General features: G+C 38.8%; 1 long non-coding RNA gene across 1 annotated transcript; it reads right to left on the bottom strand.

The window, feature by feature from the left end:
• Positions 1–3,063: 3,063 nt before the first annotated feature.
• LOC144006843 (uncharacterized) lies at positions 3,064–4,232 on the bottom strand. The gene is made up of 2 exons (XR_013279953.1): positions 3,966–4,232; positions 3,064–3,241 (listed from the first exon to the last, which is right to left on the bottom strand). It is a non-coding gene; the product is annotated as an uncharacterized LOC144006843 (long non-coding RNA).
• Positions 4,233–7,164: the final 2,932 nt, after the last annotated feature.

The following is a 7,164-nucleotide window of genomic DNA, read 5'->3' as shown; positions in this document are numbered from 1 at the left end:
CTTCGTGAAGGGCAGAGGTTCTAGCCAGAACTATGGGCTTCTTTCTGGGGAACCTTTTTTTTTTTTTTTTTTTTTTTTTTTTTTTAAATAAATAAATAAATAAATCTTCAAGGGTTCTTTTGAGGATAAGGGTTCCTGTAAGAACCGTTTCAATACAGAGAACTCTTTTTAGAAGAAGGGGTTCTTCAAGGGCTGGTGAAAACATGGGTATTAGAAGATCCTTACCATTAAATTTTCAAATGTTTATCCATGTTTCAGTATTCACTCAGAAATTCTAAGGAAATTCTACGAGTATTGTGTAAATTTTACCAGTTTAATAAAAAAAAAAAAAAAAGAAGAAGTTACTCAAGCAGTGACGAACGAACTCATGACCTTCAGGTTGGGAGACAACCACTGTATCACCTGAGCTATGCCATTCATGTTTGTGTCTGTACTGCATTGCTGGTGTGTCCAAAATGAGGCCAACTTGGAGTTAGGAGGATTCCACCTGACACCAGCAATATACTAACACACAGCAGGAGCAGAATGGCTCATTTGGTACATTGGCTGTCCCCGCACCTGAAAGTTGTGGCTTTGTACCTCACCCTTTGAGTAGCCTTTTTTTTTTTTTTTATACACTGGTAAAATGTCCTCAGAACTCTCATTGTAAAATTTACTTAGTAGAGTTTTTTTGTCACTCAGAAATTATCTTTTTTTTTTTTTGCCCCTCCCCCCCTTTTATTTTCATGAGTGCACCATGAAACTGAGTTAAGAAGCATTTTTCTGCAGAACTTTTTTGATGTCAAAATTTCCAAATTTGTGATGTACAACACTTAACCTAAGAATACAGTACAAATTATATAATGTCGCAACAGACTCTGCTCTGTATACTAATTTTGTTCCTGTCATTGTAACCCAGCCTGGTGGGGTATGGCGTTAGATTTGTGCCACAATTCCGTACGTAACAAAATGTGTTTCGTACGTACAAAATGTGTTTCGTACGTACAAAATGTGTTTCGTACGTACCAAAAATGTGTTTCGTACGTACCAAAAATGTGTTTCGTACGTACAAAATGTGTTTCGTGCGTACAAAACAGTCCTCGCGCACGCTTGCTTCGTCTCTCCTCAACACGTACGAAACTTTGATTTACGCTTGCGATGCAAGGGTCGAGGCGTGATATTTGTGCCACAATTCTTAACCAATCAGGAGTCGGACAGGAAAGCAAATCCTGATTGGCTGTTTAATATCCAATCAGGCAGAACTTTGACAACGTGTCGTCACACGCTGCGTTGCATCATGGGCGCTTCTTCGATTTTTTTTTTTTTTTTTTTTTTTTTTTTTTAAAACAAGCACTCGGTCCTTTCCTGTTTGACTTTTTGTCTGTATTTCTGCTGATTTTTATTTACTTAATCGAAGTTTTGTTATGTTACGGGATGAATCAGCTCCTAACTGCTTTCCTGCTTAGCGGAAGAAGGAGGGAAAACAAGTTTTAGCGCTCATGGTGATGTTGGATGACGGCATAAAATAGAAGAAAAAAAAAGAGAAGAGGCTAACCTGCTACTTACGTTTTCATTATGGTAAGTTATAAAATACTGTACTGTATTTAAGTCAGTAAATCCTATAGTTTTGTCCTCTTTTGATCGTGCTACTATCATTACAATCCTAAACAATGCATGCCATCATGAGTGGCGTTGTATAAGAAGTAGAAAAGAAAATGTTAGACCATCAATTTTTCTTTAGTAATTAGTGCCTGGTACCACTAAAGGTATATCGTGAATAATAGAAAACATTGAATACATAAGAGCACTGTGTTTGGCAGTCCAATGCCATAGTTATTGACGTAAGAATTGAATTCATTTTGGTTACAAGACAACCATACACCATGACTAGCAGCTGTTGAAATAAACATGTTTGCCCAAAATAATTGTTTTACTAATGTGAGAAATATGGTTGATCTTGTCATTTTTCCATAACAACATATAGACAATTAAAAATCTGAGCGCTAACCTTGGGTTTTGTTTTTATTACCAGGCAACAAAGATGACAAAGGACCCAGAATGCACCTGATGACACCACAACAGAAGCGTCAAAAACACCACGAGAAGCAGAAGATGAAGAAGTGGAGTGGAAAAAATATTGATATCGCGCTATTGGCCCATGCAATATGCATATAACAGACATGCAATAAGTTTCATATGGAATTTTTTGCTTTTATCTGAATTTGACCAGTCAGCCACTTGCTAAAATGTGCACCACCATCAACTAGTTGAACATTATTGAAGTCATTACAATTAAATAACTCTGAATACATTTTACTGCATGAGAAATATAATTTGTTCATTAGATAATAAAATCATCATCAGTCATTTTTTTAGATCCATATTAAATATTGCAATATCTATTGCTATATTCAGCAAAATCGCGTATTGCATGATTTTCCAATTTTGTGCAGCCCTAATTCCTGACGTTTTTGAGCCAGCTGATGAGACCAATTTGACTTAGTCATTAAAATGTCTGTAGGAAGAGTCAGAACGTGAATCTTGAGCTTGACAGCAGAGAAATCAAGAGCTCCTGAAGAATGACAACATTAACATTGGACTAGCATAATTTGAAGTTCGAATAGTTGTAATGGCCTGTTTTGCAGCATACCAAATCAAACATTTTTAAAATATTTTTTCTCCTGTAAGTTGTCGACACTTTTACTGAACTTATTTAAATGTGTCTTGCAAACAGTATCATTGACAATTAGAAAAATAAAAAGTGTCACACACACTGTATTCGGAACAACCTGTAAACAATAACCAAAATACTATTGCAGGTACAGTGCCAATGCAGTACATGACACATTTATGGTTTCAAGATTAAAGTGCGGAAGTGCACACACTGCACATTTGCCCATCATTGACCAAGAAGACCTCAGAGTACTGTACTCACGATGATGTATTGAGAATGCAAGACCCAAGAGGTTCCACAGATGAAAATATATTACACATTGTATTTGTAATTGACACTTAATGATGCATTATCGATCAACAAACAGTAAACTGTACATTTTGTTTTTAAATCAAATGAATCGTCCTCAGTTACAGTGCATCTTTGCAGTTTTTATTTCAAGTTTTACACACAGTAGGCATGGTAGACTGCTATTGTGGAGCCATCCATCGCCGTCCCATCCATCTCAGCTGTACTCTCTATCCTTAGACATCGTATTGATGACTGTGACCCGGATATAGAAACGATGCGCAATCTGGATTGGTTTACCTGGTAAATTGGAAACAAACAAAAGCTCAAGGTTATTAATTGTAAAACGTGAAACAATCATATCCATCCATCTTCATGTAGTTATGGGAAAACAATGTGACCATCCATGTTTCTACAGTTTCTTGTTCATGGTAAATGTCTAGTACAACTAAGGGTAACCACTTCATAACCTCTGCAGCTATAATGTGAAGCTCTTTTGAGGGAGAACAGTCAGAAGACCTTTGCAATAATCAAATCTACTGGAAATAAAAGCATGAGTCAGGTTCTTCTGGTATGGAGCATGCAACCCTTCGGTCGAAGTCTTTTAGGTGGTAAAAGGCTGCTTTAGTGATTTGTTTGAGATGGCATTTATGTGCACAAGTATACAGGTAATGACAACAAAATTAACTCGTGAATTGAATTCAAGAGCTGATATCTCGTAATTTTCCACGATTTTCTAATCAATATCACTAGCGTACTTACAAATCAGTAACTATGGCATTGTGTTAACAGTGCTTTTGGACATTCCATGTTTTTTTCTGTCTGTTAGTTACACGATATACATTTGGTGGCACTAGGGCTAGGCACTAAAAATGCATAAGAAAATAAAGAAAGGGGGTGGCGATTTTTTTTTTCTTCATCATAACTATGCACATCCATTGCCAATGTCGTGTATGTAACTATTACATACAATTTTGATTGTCTTGGAAGCCTGTGCGTGGCCAAGTTAAAAGATGCTACTTACCGTTATGAAAATGTTGAAAGTAGTCTTCGATTCGGAAGTTAGCGTCCCCCCCAACGGTCATCCAACGGTCCCATGAGGGCTAAAACTTGTCTTCCGCTAAGCAGGAAAGCAGTTGGGAGCTGCTTCACCCCGTAATATAACACAACTTTTGTTAAGTAAATAAAAGTCAGCAGAAATGCAGATAAAATACAAACAGGAAAGCACCGAGTGCTAGTAAACAAAACAAAAACAAATCGAAGAAGCGCCCATGATGCAACGCGGCGTGACGACACGTTGTCAAAGTTCTGCCTGATTGGATATTAAACAGCCAATCAGGATTTGCTCTCCTGTTCGACTCCTGATTGGTTAAGAATTGTGGCACAAATATTACGCCTCGACCCTTGCATCGCAAGCGTAAATCAAAGTTTCGTACGTGTTGAGGAGAGACGTAGCAAGCGTGCGCGAGGACTGTTTTGTACGCACGAAACACATTTTGTACGTACGAAACACATTTTTGGTACGTACGAAACGCATTTTTGGTACGTACGAAACACATTTTGTACGTACGAAACACATTTTGTTACGCACGGAATTGTGGCACAAATCTAACGCCATACTATGGGACCTATTTACTTTTGTAAATTTGGGAGCTAACGTAGTTCTTCTTGGGTGTGGATTGTGGCTGTGACCAATGAGGTGGAGCTGATTGTTCAGTAACCAGAGAGTCTGCTGTTCAATTCCAACTCTCTTCTTTTCCCTTTTTTTTCAGTGCACTATGCAACTGAGACAGGGATTTAAGAGTCATTTGTCTGCAGAATAACTTTTTTTGTGTGAACATTTCCAATTTGTGATGTACAACACTTAACCTAAGTACCGGTATACAGACAGTACAAATATATAATGTAGCAACACAATATACTCTCTGTATTAATTTTGTTCCTGCCATTGTAACCTAACCTGGAGGGACCTTGGTTTATTCACCTTTGGAAATTGGGGAGTTGACCTGTTTGTCTGTAGCTATGGCTCAGGAGGTAGAGCAGTTTGTGCAGTAACTACTAGAAGGTCAGCTGTTCAAATCCCACTTTCTCCAATTTGTGCCATTGAGTACTTGGGCAAGACATTTTACACACATTGCCTCCAGTAGCCACTCACACTGGTGTACGGATGGTGCAAATGTTTCGTGGTGGTCGTGTTGCTCAGGGGAAGAGCTGGATTTTTAGTGTGTGTGTGTGTCCTGGGAGCTGGCTGCCATGATGGTTGCCCTGGGCGTTGAATGCCGGTTTTGATACAGATTACACGCTCCGCCCTCTTCAAAACAGGTGTGACATATCAGTGGTGATTACTATTCACTCACGTGATCACCTCTGTATGAATTTGTATGACAAGCTGGATTGAAGTGAAACATCAAGCGATCGGAAACCTCAAATAATCAAGGTAAGTTAAATCCATCCATTTTCTTGACCGCTTATTCCTCACAAGGGTTGCGGGGGGTGCTGGAGCCTATCTCAGCTGGCTTTGAGCAGTAGGCGGGGTAGACCACGGACTGGTTGCCAGCCAGTCGCAGGGCACACAGAGACAAACAATCATCCGCACTCACAAGCACAGTAATTTAAATCTACTATCTTATTTAAGCAAGTGTGACTGTAGAAAAAAAAAGTGTGACTAGAACCCCTATGGAGAATGATGGACTTTTTTTTATGTTAACATTTGTTTCTCTTTTGTAGACATGAGAGCATTTGGACCAAAAAAAAAAAAAAGAAGAAGTGTGCCACTGCCTTCAACAAGTGGAGTAAGGGTGACTATTGAACCTCCTTTTCCATTAATTTATTTTTCCTGAAAAGTATTTGAACTTTATTATAAGTAATTAATATGAATACCTTTTGGGGTTCCTTCACTTTCACCTGATTTTGTGCCAATGGAGACTCTTGTTAGAGGACAGACAGCAGGCTGTCCTGCTCTCACCATGATGATGTGCTGATAAATAAATAAAGGACTGCTTTAATTTGACCACGCATGGCTTTACTTTACTTTTTATAATGGGCTTCATCTGGTGCAGTATGTATGCCTTGTACTGGTGCTACTAACTGTCTTCTTATTCTTTTTCTTTTTTTGTTGTCCTCCCTTTCCATGTCGCGATTGCTGGAGATAATATGAATCCACCTGCTGAGGACAGCCTGGTGTGCATGGCTTGCGTGCGTCTCGCTGTCATATTGCTGATTCCACTGGACCTGTGCTCACTTCTGTCCTGCCCCTCCCTCTGGCACCTACATATTTTTTCCTTAGAGTCTGCTTGTCCTTATCCATCATTGTTTGAAGACTTTTAAATAATAAAAACAAGATCCTCATTTAAAAAAAAAATGTTTGCATGTTTCTCAGTGTCAACAATAATGATGAACATAAACAATTTTGATCTGTAGACTAGTGTGGTTCTTAAAAGATAAAACCCTTGAAATACAAAATGCTTATCAGTGGAACTCGTGGTGAAGATTCTGGATGAAACTCTTGGAACATAAGAGGGTTCCCAGTGGCCCTGTGTGAGATCTAGATGAAACCCTGAAAGGGTTCTTTGTTGAACCTCTCATACAGGGTTCTGCGTGGAACCTTTCACAGAAGGTTCTGGGTTATGTTCTTGGTAGAACTCTTTGGTGGGGTTCCAGGTGGAACCTTCATAAATGGTTGTAATAGGAACCAAAAAATAGTTCCCCTATGAGACAAGCTGGGGAACCTAAAAAGATTCTAACAAGCACTTTTACTTCTAAGAGTATAGTACCTCGTCTCAGTGTGGAAAAGCCTTGGTACGACTGTGAATTATATCCCAACCACCAGAATGGCTTGATTTTTCGTTAATCTAAAGCCTTGTCTCATATACATGGCATTTTTCGAATTGATTTAAATTTGGCAGGCTTGTTCACAACAGTCTTCTCTGTGATACGTGAAATTTAAAAGATAGTTTTATTTTCACTCAACAGAGAATTACCGAGCTATACCCTGATACTTCAAATAGAAATGGATATTGGACCTATGCACTTGTATGCACGCTCTCTCTTTCACACACACGCACACACAGATGAAGACTTTGAAAATTGTTCTGTAGTTCCTCTGCACTCTGAGAAACCCAAACCAGTCTCTATAGCAACAGACAAATGTTGCTGAATGAGTGGCGGTGCAGCAACACGATACATGGTGAATCAATAAAACCCGCCAGAGCATCTTTTCAGTA

The sequence above is a fragment of the Festucalex cinctus genome, chromosome 1, assembly GCF_051991245.1.
Source record: "Festucalex cinctus isolate MCC-2025b chromosome 1, RoL_Fcin_1.0, whole genome shotgun sequence".
In the NCBI taxonomy this organism is placed as follows: Eukaryota; Metazoa; Chordata; class Actinopteri; order Syngnathiformes; family Syngnathidae; genus Festucalex; species Festucalex cinctus.
This window is presented reverse-complemented; position numbering and strand designations above follow the sequence as displayed.